We start from the raw sequence: 22,313 nt of genomic DNA on the forward strand, positions 1-22,313 counted from the left end.
TTTAAATAGATCAATTTCAAGTAATGAAATAGAAGAAGTCATCAAAAGCCTACCAACAAAGAAAAGTCCAGGACCAGATGGGTTCTCAGCCGAGTTCTACAAAACCTTTAAAGAAGAGCTCATTCCAATACTTCTCAAAGTATTTCATGAAATAGAAGAGGAGGGAACCCGCCCAAACTCATTCTATGAAGCCAGTATCACACTGATACCTAAACCAGACAGAGACTCATCAAGGAAAGAAAATTTCAGACCAATATCCTTAATGAACATCGATGCAAAAATTCTCAACAAAATCTTAGCAAATCACATACAAAAATATACTAAAAAGATCGTGCACCATGATCAAGTGGGTTTTATCCCAGGGATGCAAGGTTGGTTGAACATCCAGAAATCAATAAATGTAATTAACCATATCAACAGACTTAAAGTCAAGTATCACATGATTATTTCAATGGATGCAGAAAAAGCATTTGATAAAATAGAGCATCCCTTCATGCTCAAAATATTAGAAAAATTAGGGATAGTGGGAACATTCCTTAACATTGTAAAGGCCATCTATGCTAAGCCCATGGCCAATATGATTCTAAATGGTGAAAAACTGAAAGCATTCCCCCTAAAAACTGGAACAAGGCAGGGATGCCCTCTTTCACCACTTCTATTCAACATTGTCCTCCAAACTCTAGCCAGAGCAATTAGACAGACCAAGGAAATTAAAGGGATATGAACAGGAAAAGAAGAACTCTTACTATCCCTATTTCCTGATGACATGATTATATATTTAGAGGAACCAGAAAATTCCACCAGAAAACTTTCAGAACACATAAGTGAATTCAATAAAGTAGCAGGATATAAGATTAATGCTCACAAATCCAATGCATTTTTATACATAAGTGATGAATCTTCAGAAAGAGAAGTTAGGAAAACTATCCCATTCACAATAGCCTCGAAAAAATAAAATAATTGGGAATCAATCTAACAAAAGAGGTGAAAGATCTGTACAACAAGAACTACAGAACACTAAAGAAAACCTTAGAATATGGAAAAATCTCCTACGTTCTTGGATAGGCAGAACTAATATTGTCAAAATGGCTATACTACCAAAAGTGCTATACAGATTCAATGCAATTCCAATTAAAATCCCAATGACATATCTCACAGAAATAGAGCAAGCAATCATAAAATCCACCTGGAAGAATAAGAAACCCAGAATAGCTAAAGCAATCCTTAGCAGGAAGAGTGAAGCAGGGGATATTACAATACCAGACCTTCAACTATACTACAAAGCAATAGTAACAAAAACAGCATGGTATTGACACCAAAATAGACAGGTAGATCAATGGTACAGAATAGAGGACACAGACACAAACCCAAATAAATACAATTTTCTCATACTAGACAAAGGTGCCAAAAATATGCAATGGAGAAAAGATATCCTCTTCAACAAATGGTGCTGGGAAAACTGGAAATCCATATGCAACAGAATGAAACTAAACCCCTATCTCTCACCCTGCACAAAAATCAACTCAAAATGGATCAAGGACCTTGGATTCAGACCAGAGACCCTTCATCTTATAGAAGAAAATATAGGTCCAAATGTTCAACATGTTGACTTAGGATCAGACTTCCATAAGAGGACTCCCACTGCACAAGAAATAAAAGCAAAAATCAATAACTGGGATAGATTCAATCTAAATAGGTTTCTTTCAGCAAAGGAAACTATCAGCAATGTGAAGAGAGAACCTACAGAGTGGGAGAAAATCTGTCACTCATACTTCAGATACAACACTAATTTCCAGAATATATAAAGAACTCAAAACACTCTCCACCAAGAATACAAATAACCCAATCAACAAATGGGCTAAGGATGTGAATAGACACTTCACAGAAAAAGATCTAAAAGCAATCAACAGATATAAGAAAAAAATGTTCAACATCTTTAGTAATAAGAGAAATGCAAATCAAAACTACCCTAAGATTCCATCTCACTCCAATTAGAATGGTGATTATCAAGAATACAAGCAACAATAGGTTTTGGCAAGGATGTGGGGACAAAGGTACACTCATACATTGCTGGTGGGGCTGCAAATTAGTGCAGGCACTCTGGAAAGCAGTGTGGAGATTCCTTAGAAAACTTGAAATGGAACCACCATTTGACCCAGCTATCCCACTCCTTGGCCTATACCCAAAGGACTTAAAATCAGCATACTACAGAGATACAGCCACAACAATGTTCATAGCAGCTCAATTCACAATAGCCAAATATCTAACCAACTTAGATGCCCTTCAGTTGATGAATGGATAAAGAAACTGTTTTATATATATATATACAATGGAATGTTACTGAGCCATAAAGAATAATAAAGTTATGGCGTTTGCAGGCAAATGTATGAAATTGGAGAATATCATGCTAAGTGAGATAAGACAATCTCAAAAAACCAAAGGACAAATGATCTCACTGATAAGAGGATGATGACACATAATGGGGGGTGGAATGGGGGCAAGAATGGAGGAAGGAGGTACTGTATAGAAGGATAAGAGGGGTGGGATGGATAGGGGAGGAAACATAACAGAATGAATCAAAAACTGTTACCCTAGGTAAATGTATGATTATACAAATGGTATGCCTCTACTTCATGTACAAACAGAGAAACAAGATGTATCCCATTTGTTTACAATAAAAATGAATTAAAAAAAGAAAAAAAAAGAATTCAAAAAGCTTAACACCAAAAATACAAATAACCCAATCAGTCAATGGGCTAAGGAACTGAGCAAACACTTCACAGAAGATGATATACAATTGTTAAACAAATATATGAAAAAATATTCAACAACTCTAGTAATTAGAGAAATGCAAATCAAAACTACCCTGTGATTTCATCTCCCTCCAATTAGAATGGCGATTATCAAGAACACAAGCAACAATAGATGTTGGCAAGGATGTGGGGAAAAAGGTACACTCATACATTGATGGTGGGATTACAAATTGGTACAACCACTCTGGAAAACAGTATAGAGATTCCTCAGAAAACTTGGAATGAATTACAATTTGTCCCAGCTATCCCACTCCTTGGCCTATACCCAAAGGGCTTAAAATCAGCATACTACAGTGATGCAACCGCATCAATGTTTATAGCAGCTCAATAAACAATAGCTGAACCTTGGAACTAACCTAGATGCCCTTCAACAGATGAATGGATAAAGAAAATGTGATATATATATATACAGCAGAATATTACTGAGCCTTAAAGAAGAATAATATTATGGCATTTGCACATAAATGGACAGAGTTGGACAATATCATGCTGAGAATAGCCAATCCCAAAACACCAAAGGCCAAATGTTTTCTGTGATAAGTGGATGCTGATACATAAAGGGGGGTTGGCAGGGGGGAAGGGAAGAATGGAGGAATTTTGGATTGTGTAGAGGAAAATGAGGGGAGGGGAGGGAGCAGGGGGAAGGAAAGATGGTGGAATGAGACAAACATCATCACCCTATGTACATGGATGATTACATGGATGGTTTTACTCTACATCATGAACAACCAAAGAAATGAAAAGTTGTACTCCATTTGTGTACAATGAAAAAAAATCTATATAATATATAATGTATAATGTATATATATCTTTCCTATTGAATCTGTGTAAAGTACATACATAACATATATATATGTATGTAGCCAGAGATTTTATCCATATATATATATATATATGGCATAGATATTACTGTCGAATTTTACCCAAGTTTACAGTGAAAATCAGGAGGAAGGAGCAGAGAGGAAAGAAACTAAAAACTTCCTATTTGGCCAGAAAAGTACATGTAAAATTGGGGCCAAGGAAATTGTGATTGCAGAAGAGAGTCCCATCATTAAAGAGAAGCTAAGTACTTTACATGGAGACAAGTAGGAAAAATGATTTGAGGACTTCTCAAGAATTAGCAAGACCACACACATGACGGGCTCAGGGGTGTGAATCACGGGGGCCCTCTGCTTGCATAGGGTGCCCAGGAGTTGTTTCCCCAGGATTTGTTTCATCATGCTTAGCTGTCCAGGCACTCTGAGATCCCTGAAGCCATGTTCCCAGGGGCCCAGCCTCTGCTGGAGCTGGTGGCAGACCTTGGCATTGTTCATGTGGTGTCGATTCGACAAGAGAGCAGGCTGCTGGAGGTAGGGGGTCACAGAGGCGTCCATCAAGATTTAAAAGGAAGGCCCAGCAGAATGTAACTCTAAGTCCAAAATAAACTTCTCTTCCTTTAAGTTGTTCTTGTCAGATATTTTGGTCACAGCAATGAAAACATGATTAACAATCATATTGATCAATATCAGTAGTCCTGAGGAATTAAAGCTCCCTGGGAGCTGCCCTGGAATTATGACACTCCCATGCTTGTTATAAATATCCCCATTCCTCCTTCTTCAGTACTGGCTCCACACTGGCCTCCAGTTTCCACACTCTTTATGTTTCCCTTCCCTATGTCGACTCCCTTCTCCCTACAAATAAATTCTGTGCTCACCTCACAGATAAACTACTTTCACTCAAGTGTTTAGCTCAGGATCACGTTCTGGAGAGACACAAAGTAAAACATCTATTCTCAGAGCACTGAAATGTTGATATTAATTGTAAGATATAGACTAAATCATCCAAGTTCCTTTGTCTAACACTTGAAGCAGTTCTTTGTCTTCATAAAGTCCTGAGTTGCATGAGTGCAAACCGGTCTATACTTTGCAATGATAACCATCAGCGTTTTATTTAAGTTTAATTTGAATGTAAACATATAAACAAGAAAATAATTCTGTAGAGCAGGAAGATCAAAATGAGGATATCTTTTCCTTAACGAATTAGTGAGAAGTCTAGAGCCTAAGAGGTTCATTTTTGCTTCAGCCTTGAGCAATTCTGGATTCTTCTTCTCATTTAGTCCTGGTCAGCTCTCCACATGAGTTTCCCTCCTATTCTTGCCTTACAGCATAGTCTCTAGGGTTGGTGTCCTGCTTGTTTCAGGATCTTCAACAATCTACACAGTGCTTTTTGTGCAGCTCTTAGTGTTTTCAATTGCAGTTGCCTATGGTTCATCTGATGGACAAGATATTGATTGAAATATATGATAATATTAATTGGTGCTGTCGGTGAATGCCCTGTGCTATGTACTTCAATATACTCTGCAAGGTTCTTACTGCAGGTTCATCTACCACTCCCTATTTCTTCCAAAGCCATCTCTGGGAAGGTGAGGTTTTTGATGAGTAAAATGAAGAACCATTGAACCATTGTACAAAAAGCAATCAAGTGACATAATGAAAGGTCAGGGTCAAATCCAACCCCTAGACAAACGGATCAGTTTATGAATCAACAGTGTCATTCAGATCATAATTGCAATAAGTGCAACAAAGTAGGTAATGTGAAGAATTATCAAAGCAAAAGATCAATTGTATCTTTTCATAAAATAATGTGTTTTATTTAGAATGACAAATCATTCATCACAAATGATGCTGCTGCTGCTGTAATTAACATTTTGAATATATATTTTGTGCCAAGAACCATACTATTTCCTTTTACCTTATTTTATCTCTAATCTCCCTCCTGCCATACCAACCCTGAAGAGGCTATTTCATTCTTCCTCTATTTCCCTCTCTATCCTTCTCTCTCTCTCTCTCTCTCTCTCTTCCTCTTACTCCCTTCATCTTTCTCTTTCCATTTTCCCTCCTCTCTTTGCTCTTCTCTCCTACCTCCTCCCATCCGTCCATCCTCCTTTCCTTCTTTCCTTTTTCCTCTCTTTCTATAGCTAAGACTGACAAGTCCGCTTATTTGAGCAAGATCATGCTACATCATAACAGAGCTGGGATTTGAGCCCAGATTTGTTTGGCTCCTAAATTTATACTCTGTGTTATAGTCCTTGGAAGATACCAGACTTTGTAGATTCTTTGCAAAAATTTACATATGTCTCTGGAAAATGCTTTTTAGACAGACATCTAAGCATAGGCTTCTCTAAAAATAGGAAGTTAGAAATCCTTTAATGGAAAAATATGAAACTACAAATACAGGAATTTCTGCATTTGGACTTCTGGATCATTCAAAGCAATGGTTATTAAGAACTTACTGAGATAACTGACCTTTAAAAACTAAACATGTTCTCTTCTTTTATAGACTACTTATAAATTCACTTGCTTAAATATTTATTGAACAGATACTATGTGTGAAACCTATTATAGTGATTAATTGTGGACTTGCATCTGGAAAACTCTTAGTTGAACCTCTAAGACAGTCTTTGAAAAATAAATAGTGCCAGGCATGGTGGTGCGTGTCTGTAACACCAGTGCCTCAGGAGGCTGAGGCAAGAGGATCACAAGTTCAAAGCCAGTTTCAGCAACTTAGCAAGGCCATAAGCAACTTAGTGAGACCCTGTCTCAAAATTTTTAAAAAAGGCTGGGGATGTGGCTCAGTGGTTAATCTCCTCTGGGATCAATTCCTGGTACCCCAAAATTTCTTCTTTTTCTTTTCTTTCCTTTTCTATATATATATATATATATTTTTTTTTTTTTTGTACCTGGGATTGAACCTAGGGGCTCTTAATCATTGTGCCACATCCCAACATCTCCTCCCACCACCTTTTTTTAAACTAAGTGCTATTTATTGGAAAAAGCAGAGAAGAGTACAGGCCCCTGTGTATAGGATGGAATAAAACAAGAAGTTTCTCTTGCCCCACTTGACCATCTTGTAATTGTTATTGCATCTTGAAGAAGAGGTCAGCCTGTAAGTAGGCAATTATTTTCTCCAAGGCCTCAAAGTGGTACTTAAAAGCCTTCAGATTTGGGAACTCATCCAGACACTTAGGCTTAAACATACAGTTCTGGTCTAAGACATCATAGGTGAGAAAATTCACAAAGGTAAGCTTTCCCCTGAAAACCATGAGTATTTCCCCAGGAACAAGGAGAATAGTTTCAGTTGTCCAGTTAGCTGTTCCTAGTACTGAGGCTTCATTTTTTCATAATCAAGTTTGCAGCAGAAGTGAATTAGTTGCATGCATAAATCCATTATTTGGTTCTCCATAATGTCTACTCAAATCTTTTCTTCTTCACTTTCACCTCACATGTTGTGCTTGTGAATGATATAGCCTAAGATGGTATTACTCTGGGTGATCTTGTTCTTCCATGAGGTAGGGAAGATTAGGAAAGTCCAGGTTTAGCTTGAACTTTGCACCCAGCCATTGACTTTGATCATAGGAGCTTCTCTGCAAATGTACCGTTTCTCCTCATAGCATCCTATCAGTGAACTCCAGGAGCAGGCAGATTGCATGCACCAGCCTACGAATATCCCAATAATCCAGAACCATAGATGACTTGGATGACATAGTGAGGCAACTTGCCAGCTTTTGAAGACAGGTATCCCCAACCTTTTTAAAATTTTTATTTAGAGACAGGGTCTTTCTGAGTTGCTTAAGGCCACACCAAGTTGCTGAGGCTGGCGTTGAACTTGCAATTCTCTTGCCTCAGCCTCCCAAATGACTGGGATTACAGGCAAGTGCCACTGCATCTGGCTATGAGTAGTGAATGATTTCTGAAATAAATATAGTTTGAAAGAGTCACTTAACCATAGGAGAAGCACTTGGGAATTTTATCCCTTACCTTATGCAGATGCAGAGAGTGGTTTGACTAGATGCCCCAACTCCATGTTGAACAAATATGGAAGTCTTAACATTTTCAGTTCTTGCTTTCATTTTGTTAGTTGATCCACCATCTATGGGGTACAAAGGAAGCTATGTAGCTCAGAGAGACCCAGTAACTACTTTATCATTTATATTTTAAAATTTAGTTCAATCCACTGAAATTCTGTCTGTTAATTTAGCACAGAAGAGACTTAAGAGCAGGTCCTAGGACCTGTTCGTGACAGAATAAGGAAGACCAGTTTTCAAAATCTCACTCTTTTAGAGAGCCTACAGAATGGGAGAAAATCTTTACCACATGCACTTCAGATAGAACATTAATCTCCAGGTTATCTATATCTATATCTATATCTATAAAACTCAAAAAACTTAACCTTTTTTATGAGAATTTTAAAAATTTCTTTTAAATAGTTACACATGACAGTAGAATGCACTTTCTCCAAGCTGGCATTTGAATTAGTTTATTTTTTAACACTGAATGGGGTTATCCAGAAAATGCTTTTGGTTTTAAAAAGGACCAAAATATTTATCCAGACCAAATGTGTACCAATTCATTAAAACTGTATTGTCCACTATTCAATTAATTAAAATTAAATAAAATTTTTTAAAAATACTAAGCATTTCTATTTGGGCTCAATTAGACAGGGTGAAGAATTAAGAATGTTTTCCATCCTGAAGAACTCATAGACTGGTAAAAGGGGCAATATGATGAGTCATCATGGGTTTGTGTTATGGTTTGGGTCTTAAATGTCCCCTGTAAAGGCCATGTGTTGAAGGTGTGCTCTCCAGTCTGTGGTGGAACCATTAGGAGGTGAGACCTAGTGAAAGTTAGCTAGGTCTTTAGACTTGAAGGAAATATTGGGGCACCATTTCCTTCCTCTCTCTTGGTGTGCTTCCCAGCCACCATGAGGTGAGAAGTTTTGTTCAATCATGAACTCTTAACATAATGTAGTGTGCTGCCACAGGCTCAAAGACAGAAGAGTGAAGCCTCAGAAGCCATAAGCTGAAATAAACCTTCCCTCCTTATAAGTTTATTTTCTCAGGTACTTTGTCATAGTGATGGAAAACTAACATAGTTTGTCTTTTTCTATTAATCCAAACTTATAATGGAGATGTTATGTTATAATTTTATTAAAAATGTGCAAGAATTAGACTTTGAGGGATTAGCCTGATCTTTACCAAGAGAAGAAATTTCATCAATAACCTAAGAAAACAGAGGAGAAAGACCTCTCAGTCACAGTGAAGGTGAGAACTATCAATTATCGTTACTTTCAGCATTCACAAGTAAAATAACTAATATGACTTGTTTTTTTTTACTTTGCTTTGATAATCTACCTAATAGTTAGGTTTGTGTCAATTTGCAAAGGCACTAAAATTATTGACTACTGTGCACATTTAGAGATACTAAAGAAGACAAAATAAAAATTTCCACTATTGCATAATGCATGATGCTAATTCTCATTTGAGTAATTTAGATTTACAGGAGGCTAACATGGGAATTCATGAGACTCTGGGTCTGAGTATGGAGAGTTTAGAGATCAAAGACACTGACTAAACTGAAAGATGAGCTACACAGTATCCTTGTGTGGTAAAGAAGCCACAATTTCTCCTAGTAGTGTATGGAGGACAGAGAAAGGAACCATTCTGCAGTTGTGGCATGGGGTCTGGCAGCTGAGGGAGCCAATTCAGAGCAAACCTGAGTTTCACTTGAAATACAGGCCTGATAAACCCACACTGCATGGCCTGGAGTGTACCTAAGTGACCAGGAGAAAATCAAATGTGGAGAGAGGTTTACACAGGGTACAACTGGTCATGGAAACCCACCTAGATCCCCCTCAAACCCCAATTTTGCTTGCAAGACTGGTTGGGAGGGACACATCTGGCTGGGAATTCAAAAGGATGGGAGTGGGATAGATTGAGTTTGAAGACTGAATCTGAGACCAGGTAAACCTGGGGTCCAAAGGTGACCTAGAGGACTAAGCTTTGGCTCCTCCACCACATGAGAACTCAGGAGAGATCACTGGGGTGCAGTTTTCCAGTGTGGACTAGCAATTTCTGGGCTCTGGAGATGCATTGATTTAAAATATTCAGACCAATTGGCATTAAGCAAAAACCTGGAGTCCACTTAAGCCTAAACCCTGCCTCCAGGAGTTCCACCTGTGAGTTTACCTCTATCACTCCAGCAATCCACCTGGAGGGTGGAACACCATGCTTCAGATGACTCCATCTAAAACTGCTAAGAAGAGAATCTGAGAACCTTTTGAATGCCAATGGAAACAATTCTATAACTTTTCATCATGATTTTCTTTTCTTTTTCTTCTTTTCTCTGTTTAACTGTGACATTAATGGTTCATGGACATTTATAGATATTCATATTTTTTCTCATTTCTAGAATTTTTGAAACCAATTATTTTTCATAGATCAGTTTTTTTGATGACTAGGATGTTTAATTAGTATATTTCAGTTTGTTTTGTATTTATTTTTATTTTTAATTTGTTAAAATTTTTACTTTATATATATTTTTCTCTAACTTGTTTCTCTTGATTAGCTTTCTCACATTTCTTCTGCTAGCTGCTAATCTCTATTGTTCTTTCTTTTACTCTTCTTTTAATATTTTACTTCTATCTTCTCTCCCTCCCCTCATAATTGTCACATCCTGTATCACTTCTGTTCTCTCCCTGTTCACCATTCAAAATTGTAAACACTTTCGCAAACTTATCATTTTTATTATAGGTAATGACTGATCATATAATTTCTGTTTATTGTGACAATCAACATTGCAAACATCTTAGCAGTAACTATTTGGTTTAATGGTGAATATTGTTTGTACTGTTTGTTGTTATTATTTGTTCCCCCTTAAATGGTGAGGCACTAGAAAACTTCAGAGACCTATAAGTCCACAGGGTAGAAACTCTACTACCTCAAATCCATACTTTTAGATGGATAGACACACAAAAAACATAAAAAGCAAGGGAACAAATCACCCCAAACACATTAAAACACTCTAAAAACAGAAGCCATTGACACCATCGTGGAAGAAATGTTCAAGAAGGAATTTAGAAGCAATATGTATAATCAGAAAAATGAGAGATAGTACTCTATTTATGCATGATCTATCAAAATGTATAAATGCATTCTACTGTCATGTACAAATAATTAGAACAAGTTTTTAAAAAGAATGTACATAGATAAAATGATCTATGAGGTAAAGGATGATATAAGGAGTGAAATTTGAGAGAAAATACAGGAAGTGAAAGATCACTTCACTAAAAAGATAAAGATTCTGAAAAAGAAATCAAGCAGAGATTCTTGAAATGAATGAATCAATAAATCAAATTAAAAATTCAATTGAAATATCACTAACAGACTAGATCACTTGGAAGACAAAATTTCAGGCAATAAAGACAAAATATATAATCTTGAAAATAAAGTTGACCATGGAGAAAAGATATTAGAACTTCCAAGAAATGTGGGATAATGTGAAAAAGATTTAAGATTTATTGGGATAGATGAAGTCTTGGAAATACAAACAAAAGGAATGCAGAATCTTTTCAAAGAAATCATATCAGAAAATTTCCCAAATCCAAAGAAGGAAACAGAAAATCAAATACATGAGGTTTATAGGACCACAAATAGACAAAAGTATCACAGACCTACACCAAGTCATATTATTTTGAAAGTTCCTAACATAGAGAATGATAGAATTTTAAAGCCTGCAAGAGAAAGTGATGGATAACATTTAGAGGGAAACCAACCCTGATCTCAGCTGATTTCTCAACCCAGACCCTCAAAGCTAGGAGGCCTTAGAGTAATATATACCAAGCTCTGAAAGAAAATGGATGCAGCCCAAAAATACAATACCCAGCAAAATAAACTTCAGAATTGATGATGAAATTAAAACCTTTCATGGTAAATTAAAGTTAAAAGAATTTACAACTAGAATTCCTGCTCTAGAAAATATACTCAATAAGATATTTCATGAAGAAAAAGTGAAAACCAGAAAAGGGAGGAAATACACTAGAATAATAGTACATCGAAACCAGAAATAAGCCAAAATGACTGGGAATACAAATCATATCTCAATAATAACCCTGAATGTTAATGGCCTAAACTCATTAATCAATAGGCTGGCAGATTGGATTTAAAAAAAAAAAAAAAAAAAGACCCAACAGTATGCTGCCTATTTTGAAAATCTGTACTCCAAATATAGAAAATCAAGACACTGACAGATTTCTAGAGGTATATGACTTACCCAAACGGAATCAGGAGGACATACACAATTTAAATAGATCAATTTCAAGTAATGAAAGAGAAGACGCCATCAAAAACCTACCAACCAAGAAAAGCCCTGGACCAGATGGACACCCAGCTGAGTTCTACAACACCTTCAAAGAAAACACCAATTATCCTCAAAGTATTCCAAGAAATAGAAGAGGAAGGAATCCTTCCAAACTCATTCTATTAAGTTAGTATCACTCCGATACCCAAACCAGTCAAAGACACATCAAGGAAAGAAAACTTCAGACCAATATATCTGATGAACATAGACTAAAAAATTCTCAATAAAATTCTGGTAAATTGAATACAAAAACATATTTAAAAGATAGTTCACCACAATCAAGTGTGGTTGGTACAACATACAGAAATGAATAAATGTAATTCATCACATCAATAGGCATAAAAACAAGAATCATATTATTATATTGATAGATGCAGAAAAAGCATTTGGCAAAATACAGCACCCCTTTATGTTCAAAACACTAGAAAAACTAGAAATAGTAGAAACATACCTCAACATTGTAAAGGCTATCTATGCTAAACCCAAGGCCAACATCATTCTAAATGGAGAAAAATTGAAAGCATTCCCTCTAAAAACTGGAACAAGACAGGGATGCCCTTTTTCACCACTTCTATTCAACATAGTCCTGGAAACTCTAGCCAGAGCAATTAGACAGGAGAAAGAAATTAAAAAGATACCAATGGGAAAAGAAAAACTCAAACTATCCCTATTTGCTGAAGACATGATTTTATATTTAGAAGACCCAAAAAACTAGGCCAGAAAACTTCTAGGACTCATACATGAATTCAGCAAAGTAGCAGGATATAAAATTAATACCATAAATCAATTGTGCTACTATACATCAGTGTTGACTTGACTGAAAGAGAAGTTAGGAAGATTACCCCATTCAAAATTGTCTCAAAAAAAAATTGAAATACTTGGGAATCAATGTAACAAAAGAGGTAAAAGACCTCTACAATGAAAATTACAGAACACTAAAAAAGAAATTGAAGTAAACCTTAGAAGATAGAAAGATCTCCCATGCTCTTGTATAGGCAGAATTAATTTGTCAAAATGACCACACTACCAAAAGCATCATATAGATTCAATGCAATTACTATTAAAATTCCAATGACAATTCTTCATATAATTAGAAAAAGTGATCATGAAATTCATTTGGAAAATAAGAGACCTGGAATAGCCAAAGCAATTCTCAGAAAAGTGTAGCAGGAGGCATCACAATACCAGACCTTAAACTATACTACAGAGTTGCAGTAACAAAAATGTCGTGGTATTGGCACCAAAACAGACATGTAGACTAATAGTACAGAATAGAAGACACAGAGCCAAACTCACATAAATACAATTATCTCATAATGGACAAAGGCATCAAAAACATTCACTGGAATAAGATAGTCTCTTCAAGAAATGGTACCAGGAATATTGGAAATCCATATATAACTCTCAACATGCACAAAACCCAATTCAAAGTGAATCAAAGACTTAGGCACCAGACCAGCGACCCTGCACCTAACAGAAGAAAAAGTAGGCCCAGATCTTCACCATGTCAGCTTAGGATCTGACTTCCTTAACAAGACTTCTAATGTACAAGAAGTAAAATCAAGAATTAATAAATGGGATGGATTAAAATTTAAAAGCTTCTTCTCAGCAAAGGAAAAATAAATAATATGAAGAGAGAGCCTACAGAATTGGAGAAAATCTTTACCACATGTACCTCAGATAGAGCATTAATCTGCAGGATAGACAAAGAACTCAAAAAACTCAACACTATAATAATAATAATAATCCTATCAATAAAGCTAAGAAACTGAGCAGACACTTCACAGAAGAAATACAATTAATCAACAATATATGAAAAATTTTTCAAAATCTCTAGCAATTAGAGAAATGCAAGTAAAAACTACCCTAAGATTTCATCTCACTCCAGTCAGAACAGCAATTATTAAGAATACAAGCAACAATAAATGTTGGCAAGGATGTGGAGTAAAAGGTACACTCATAAATTGCTGGTGGGACTATAAATTGATGCAACCACTCTGGAAAGCAGTGTGGAGATTCCTCAGAACACTTGGAATGCAACCACCATTTGACCCACCTATCCCACTCCTTGGTTTATACCCAAAGGACTTAAATTCAGCATACTATAGTCACATCAATATTTATAGCAGCTTAATTCACAATAGCTAAACTATGGAACCAACCTAGATGTCCTTCAACAGATGATGGGATAAAGCAGATGTGGCATATATGCACATTGGAATACTACTCAGCCTTAAGGAAGAATAAAATTATGACATTTGTAGGTAAATGGATGGAGCTGGAGAATATCATGCTGAGTGAAATAAACCAATCCCAAAAAACCAAAGGCTGAATATTTTCTCTGATATGCAGATGCTAATTCACAAAAAGGGGGTGGGGCTAGGGAAAAACAGAGGTACTTCGCATTAGGCAGATGGGAGTAGGTGGAGGGGAGCGGGAATGGGGGTAGGAAGAATAGTAGAATAAACCAGACATTATCAACCTATGTACATATATGATTCATGACCAATGTAATTCTACATTATGTACAACGAGAAGAATGAGAAGCTATACTCCATTTATGTATGATGTGTTAAAATGCATTCTGTCACGTTTAACTAATTAAAATGAATTTTAAAAAGAGAAAAAAAAATTATATGAGGGAATCTTGATTGAACACCCAAAGACCCAGGGAAAACTGACTACTTTTAGCTTTAGGTTTGATAAACAATGGAAAGTCATGTAGAAATGCAATTGGGCACAAAGGATGTGACCTAATGTTAGTAGACTAAGTGAGGAAACCAGTAATGCCTATCTGTTCAGAATCATCTTGGCCTCTCTGTGCAATATTTTTTCCTTCCAGGTATAGGGCAGGAGCCTTCTGGAATGATGGTCTTAAGGTCTACTCTAAGATCAGGCTTGTTGGGGAATTTCTTTCTGGCCAACTGTTACAAAAAAGTGTGGAGGAACATTAGAGGAATACTTTTAGGTTTTGTGGCTTGTGCTTCTAAGGTAAAGGGTTCTAGATTCGGACCCACTGTGGGGTAGAGGAATTCTAGTCTCCATAACTCACTTTGGGGGAGAGTGAGGGGTGAGAGACAGACCATGGTTCTGAGGATGCATCTTGGGCCTTCTAATGTCCTTTTCTTCAAAGTACTCTACAAGCCAAGGTGACATACTTTGGCTATCATTTTCTGAATCCCCAAAACAGAAAGAGAATTAAAAATAATAAAAGTTAGCTGGAGAAAATTGTTCTTCCTTATAGAATTAGTGGCCAAAATTTTATCATCCCAGGTTAACTTTGAATCCTAGGCCAGAGTTCCTTCAACTCTTCTTATTGGGATCCTCTTGATTGGGAACAGACAAATGTGAATGGTAAGAACATAAGCTTAAGGGACTAATTCTATAAAATGGTCCAATTGTGCTGATTTCCACATGCTTTCTTTTAGAAAGCAATTTACCTGTAGCTCTTCTGGCTTAAATTCACAGGTTATGTTACAGTCCTCAGGTAGAAAACTACCGATAATTTTCAGGAGAAATGCAAGCCTGAAATCCTGTTAAGAAAACCATAAGTTATCCTGAGGTACGGAATTTTGTTTCCCTTAAACAGACCAGATCTCAGAGCTTAGGGAGATAAGGATAATTCCCACTAACCAGAAAATCTGTAAGAACAGGTTCCAATTAGAATCAGTCAGCATGAGCCAAAGTGACCTAGACTTGTTACGCACAGTGGGCCTTGAAAGTCTGAAGTCAACCAAAAGTCCTGCTGTCAGTCAAAAATCAAGAGATAGACCTTGATGGGATTCTCTGGAAACTTCCCTGGGACCCCCATTAAAGGTAGAGGACAGGATGGGTGTGCATTGTTCTCTTCTCTAAAAGACACTGTCTTTCCCTTGAGAGTGTCCCCTTTTCCCACTTCTTACTCGTAGTACACGCATGCTTGCTACTCGGAGAGACATGTCTGAAATCTTTTTGGCATGATCACAAGAACCAAGGTGAAAAGGGGGCCTCCATGGCTGCCTCTGTTTCACCTCACAAAGGTACCTGGTAACATTGCGTCATTGAAAAAGTATATGAGCCTAATTTAGGTAATACTAGATGTCAGTAACCCTCCAGCAAGACAAGTACTTAAATTTTAGAATTTTCTTTTTAAAGTCCAACACCCAGTCTCCTGTTTACTTAAAGTCCCATTCATGGCAACAGGAAAACTGCCCACCCACCTCCTCATCATTCCCAAATACCAAAACCCAATCTAGCCCTTGCTGACCCCTTTCACTAGCTTTTATCAAAAATCCATTATTTTCTTATTTTATAGTGACTGACTTTTCAATGTAAATAAAGTAAGTCAGGATAGAGGCTATTCATTAATCCCCACTAACCACCCATTTCCCTTTGATCTGCATAACAAGTCCCAGAAACAATCATTCTCCTTAGTTGCAAAAAGGTGAAAGAGGATTCTAACTCTTATGGCAAATGAGACTGATTTCTTCATTATTTGCACAGAAATTCCTGAATCTATGATTTGTTAAACTCCTGTCTTCTTATGCTTTAACAACACACTAAAATTTTCTACCTATGTGACCTTGGGCAAGTCACATAATTTAAATGTAAGTTTCCTTAGTCTTATTTGCAAATCCAGGGTCTCCTAAAAAGAATTGGGACACCTTGAAAGTCATGTTCTGAATGTTCTCTGAGAAGGTGGTTTCACAGAATTACATAAAACTGCCATGCCAAAAATGTTATTCAGACTAAATAGTTTAAGGATCTTCTTGTAAAATGGTAAAACCATGATTCTTGTATAAATATAAAGGGAACACCTGGGAAATATTTTTATCTCACTAATTAATGAAGAGAATTCAAGGAGTGAACATGTGTCTTCTATAAGTGCTCAGGAGTGGACAAAATAAATTTGGTCATTAGTTGTAAAACTGGCTTCTTCCATGATGAGAGGTGTGGAAAGAAATGGATTGTGTCTTCATTAGACACAATATGATCAGTTGTCATTGTTTGCTGATTTAGTACTTGTGAATATGTCTATTTGTTAATGTTTCTTTCTTGTCCACAAATCAATACTCCTGGCATATTTGCAGACATCTGCAAACCTGAATGAGCAAAGCGGTAAAGTACCAACAAGTACTTTCCCCGTTGAGGTCACAGGAGCATAGCTCCACCTTTATGTTTCAACTCTTATTCTATAAACAAATTCCTCTTCAGTGTATTTAATGCCACATTTTTTTTTTTTTTTTTTTTTTTTTGCTTTTAGCTGGTAATTTCACTATTTACTATGACCCCGTACCTAGTGCTGGTCTAATTTACACATATCAGTCATTTTATGATCCCTGGGAAATTATAAGATGGGTGGAGTCAAAGGTACTGAGGAAGATTAGGAGGTAGACATAGTCATAATTTGAATGCTTCCCCCACGAATTCATGTGTTGGACATTTAATCTGCAGTCATTTGTATTTGGAGGTCAGAATTTTGGGAACTAATTCAGATAAGATAAGCTCAAAAGGGTGGTGCTCTCATGATGTCATTTGTGGCTACATAAGAAGAGAAAGATAGAACCAAGCTAGTACGCTGGCCCTCTTCCTCCATATGATGTCCTCTCCATGTTATAATGCAGCAACAGACCTTCAGCAGATTCTAGGCAGATGCTAGTGCCATACTTGTAGACTTCCCAGTCTCCAGAGCCATGAATCAAATGAACTTCCTTTTTTATAAATTTCCTGGTTTCAGGCATTTCATTATAGTGAAAGAAACAGACTAAGACAACATGTGAGTTAATACATTCGACCCTACATCTTCCAAGGAAAGCAGATAAAGTTACAGTTGTTTTGCAGAAAAGGAAACACAAACCCTACTAAATAATGCTTAAGATGTAACAAATGGATAAATGGATTGAATCTGGTTATTCTAGGCCCAAAACCACAATCCATGTTTTATCAAGTGTTATGGAAACCATTTGTTCCAACTTTTGTTTCTGGGTTGGTGGTAAAGAAGGTTGTTATAATCTTAGTGTATTGTGTCAAAATCTCAGAATTTATTTGCCTAGTCCTAACTTTGTATTTTTCCCCTAGAAAGAGAAGAAAAAAAAAGAAAAGAAAAGAAAAAAAGAAAAACAAACTACCAGACTAGAGACTCTAACAAGTGTTTGAAGTCAGAAGCTGAAAGTTTGAGATCTTAACAAATTTATGATTGTTTGTCTATTGTTTCTGCATTTCCTATCTATAGTTACTTTGGTAATTTCCAAAGGTCAAAGTGAAGAAACAACTTCTAGTTGTCAGTTCTTTCAGCTTTTCAGATTAGTGACAGGTGTTTAGTAGTTGAAATAATAACTCAGAAGTTACCCCAATTTCTCAGTCTCCTAGCCCTCAGTCTTTAGATATCTGTGTGCTCCTCAAAATGGTTCTTCTTAAATTTATGTAGCACTATCTTCTTTTAGAAAGAGGTGATCAGACAGATAGGTAGGTAGGTAGATATAACACATTCACACTCATACCTGTATAAATAATTGCACAAATACATAGTTATATAAATAGTAACAACAAATGTATTCTGAATTTTGTCTAATTCTCATTTATCTGATATGCATAATACTGGAAGCCTCATTTTCACAGCAGTTATGATCAACTCCACTTTTCACATGTAAGTGATAAAATTCATCTCAGAAAACACAACTTGGTCAGAAAACAATCCAGAGCAATTGAGTACTCAAGGCTACACAACCAAGGAAAAATATACTCTATGAATATATCAACAAAATGTAATGTGGTGTGATAGTGTTAATTTCATTAGACTTCACTTTGTTGTTTGGTTCTTAGAGCTGGTCATAAGATAAATCTGAGTGAGATTTGGAAGGTGGTAGTGAAGCAATAGTCATTGTATCCCCAAGGCCAGTGCAGGGTGCCTGGTGCCACTGTGGCTCTCCACAGGACTGTTGATCAGAGCTTCCCTTGGTGGGCTCAGATATCTCCGCTTCTGCCCATCTCCTCCTCCTGCTGTCCTGTGTCCTGGGCTGGGTGTGTGTGTGCTTTTGTGAAAAGGATGAGTGAATTACAAGTCACTCACACTGTTAAGGCTGGGGGTGGGAGGAGAGAAGCAGATTGGAGTTTGTTCCCATGGATTCCAGTTGACTCTTATTCTTTACAACTTGACATCTACCTTGTCTTCCCTGCTGTCGTGCAGCTACTTCAGGTTCACCCCAAGCACAGAAACAACATCCTTTAAAGACCTCTTCACCAGCTCCCATGATTGTGGAGAATCTTGTCCCTGTAAAAATCCCTTATTCCCTATCACTCTAATAGTTCTGCCTCTCCAGTTGCACCTTGACCAATACACATGGTATGATGGAGATGATGGACTCACATTGGAAAATGAATTTAAGTCCAAGCCTTGACTAGCTGTGTGGATCTGGCCCATCACTTGATTTCTCTGCATCTCTGTTTTGTCAGATTAAGTGAGCATTAGTGGTAACTCCAGCTCCAAGTTTGAGGAAGTTTGTGAAATATCACCATAGCATTCAAAACTTATCAAGACATGATATTACCCAGAATTTTACAACTAGAAAAAAAGTTATTGTTTAAGTCAAATGTGTTTATGTATCTAAAACATCTATTAAAATTAAATTTCCATAGCAATATTTTTTTTGCAAAAGTTTGAAAGCTTAAAATGAATTTTGCAACAAATTTTGTTCACTGCAGCATTATTCACAATAGTGATCTAAATACCCATTGAGGCATGAATGAATAAAGAAAATGTGGTCTATGCATACAATGAAATACTATTTGGCATTATTTTTTTATTATTTATTTATTTTAATTAAAAATCATAAATTTACATAGGGCAATCTTGTTTGATTCATTCTGTTATTTTCCCCATCCCCCACCCTTCCCACCCCTCTTTTCCCTCTATACAGTCCTTCCTTCCTCCATTCTTACCTCCCTCCTTATCCCTAACCCTAAACCCAACCCCAACCCTAATGCTAACCCCTCCTACCTCCCCTTATATGTCCTCATCAGCTTATCAGCGAGATCATTCGTCCTTTAGTTTTTTGAGATTGGCTTATCACACTTAGCATGATATTCTCCAATTTCATCCATTTGCCTGCAAATACCATAATTTTATCATTCTTCGTGGCAGAGTAATATTCCATTGTATATATATGCCACAGTTTCTTTATCCATTCATCAACTGAAGGGCATCTAGGTTGGTTCCACAATCTGGCTATAGTGAATTGAGCAGCAATGAACATTGATGTGGCTGTATCTCTGTAGTCTGCTGATTTTAAGTCCTTTGGGTATAGGCCAAGGAGTGGGATAGCTGGGTCAAATGGTGGTTCCATTCCAAGCTTTCTGAGGAATCTCCATACTGCTTTCCAGAGTGGCTGCACTAATTTGCAACCCCACCAGCAATGTATAAGTGTACCTCTTTCCCCACATCCTCGCCAACATCTATTGTTGCTTGTGTTCTTGATAATCGCCATTCTAATTGGGGTGAGATGAAATCTTAGGGTAGTTTTGATGTGCATTTCACTTATTACTAGAGATGTTGAACATTTATTCATATATCCGTTGATTGCTTGTGCATCTTCTTCTGTGAAGTGTCTGTTCATTTCCTTAGCCCATTTGTTGATTGGATTATTTGTATTCTTGGTGTAGAGTTTTTTGTTCTTTATAGATTCTGGAAATTAGCGCTCTATCTGAAGTATGAGTGGCAAAGATTTTCTCCCACTCTGTAGGCTCTCTCTTCACATTACTGATAGTTTCCAATGCTGTGAGAAAGCTTTTTAGTTTGAATCTGTCCCAGTGGTTGATTCTAGCTTTTATTTCTTGTGCTATGGGAGTCCTGTTAAGGAAGTCTGATCCTAAGCCAACAAGTTGAAGGTTTGGATCTACTTTTTCTTCTATAAGATGTAGGGGCTCTGGTCTGATTCCAAGATCCTTGATCCATTTTGAGTTGATTTTTGTGCAGGGTGAGAGATAGGGATTTAGTTTCATTCTGTTGCATATGGATTTCCAGTTTCCCAGCACCATTTGTTGAAGAGGCTATCTTTTCTCCATTTCATATTTTTGGCACCTTTGTCTAGTATGAGAAAATTGTATTTATTTGGGTTTGTGTCCATGTCCTCTATTCTGTACCATTGATCTACCTGTCTATTGGTACCAATACCATGCCATTTTTGTTACTATTGCTTTGTAATAGAGTTGAAGTTCTGGTATTGCGATACCCCCTGCTTCGCTCTTTCTACTGAGGATTGCTTTAGCTATTCTGGGTTTCTTATTCTTCCACATGAATTTCATAATTGCTTGCTCTATTTCTGTAAGGTACATCATTGGGATTTTAATTGGAATTGCATGGAATCTGTATAGCACTTTTGGTAGTATGGCCATTTTGACAATATTAATTCTGCCTATCCAAGAAGATGGGAGATCTTTCCATCTTCTAAGGTTTTCTTGAATTTCTTTCTTTAGTGTTCTGTAGTTCTCATTGTAGAGGTCTTTCACCTCTTTTGTGAGATTGATTCCCAAGTATTTTATTTTTTTCGATGCTATTGTGAATGGGGTAGTTTTCCTAATTTCTCTTTCTGAAGATTCATCACTTATGTATAGAAATGCATTGGATTTATGAGCCTTGATCTTGTAACCTGCTACTTTACTAAATTCATTTATGAGTTCTAAGAGTTTTCTGGTGGAATTTCCAGGTTCCTCTAAATATATAATCATGTCATCAGCGAACAGGGATAGTTTGAGTTCCTCTTTTCCAGTTCATATCCCTTTAATTTCTTTGGATTGTCTAATTGCTCTGGCTAGAGTCTCAAGAACGATATTGAATAGAAGTGGTGAAAGAGGGCATCCCTGCCTTGTTCCAGTTTTTAGGGGAAATGCTTTCAGTTTTTCACCATTTAGAATCATATTGGCCATGGGCTTAGCATAGATGGCCTTTACAATGTTAAGGAATGTTCCCACTACCCCAATTTTCTCTAGTTTTTTGAGCATGAAGGGATGCTCTATTTTATCAAATGCTTTTTCTGCATCTATTGAAATAATCATGTGATTCTTAACTTTTAGTCTGTTGATATGGTGAATGACATTTATTGATTTCTGGATGTTGAATCAACCTTGCATCCCTGGGATAAAACCCACTGATCGTGGTGCACGATCTTTTTAATATATTTTTGTATGCGATTTGCTAAGATTTTGTTGAGAATTTTTGCATCGATGTTCATTAAGGATATTGGTCTGAAATTTTCTCTCCTTGATGTATCTCTGTCTGGTTTAGGTATCAGGGTGATATTGGCTTCATAGAATGAGTTTGGGAGGGTTCCCTCCTGTTCTATTATATGGAATA

General features: G+C 36.7%; 1 long non-coding RNA gene and 1 pseudogene across 2 annotated transcripts in view; one reads left to right on the forward strand and one right to left on the reverse strand.

Moving 5' to 3' along the window:
• LOC306645484 overlaps nucleotides 1-22,313 on the forward strand; it is a 37,474-nt gene that overhangs the window by 10,717 nt on the left and 4,444 nt on the right. The window lies entirely within an intron of this gene.
• LOC306645828 (glutathione S-transferase Mu 3-like) lies at nucleotides 6,615-7,335 on the reverse strand (annotated as a pseudogene). Its single transcript has one exon. The product of its transcript is annotated as a glutathione S-transferase Mu 3-like (transcript).

This window comes from Sciurus vulgaris, assembly GCF_902686455.1.
Source record: "Sciurus vulgaris genome assembly, chromosome: 15".
Classification (NCBI taxonomy): Eukaryota; Metazoa; Chordata; class Mammalia; order Rodentia; family Sciuridae; genus Sciurus; species Sciurus vulgaris.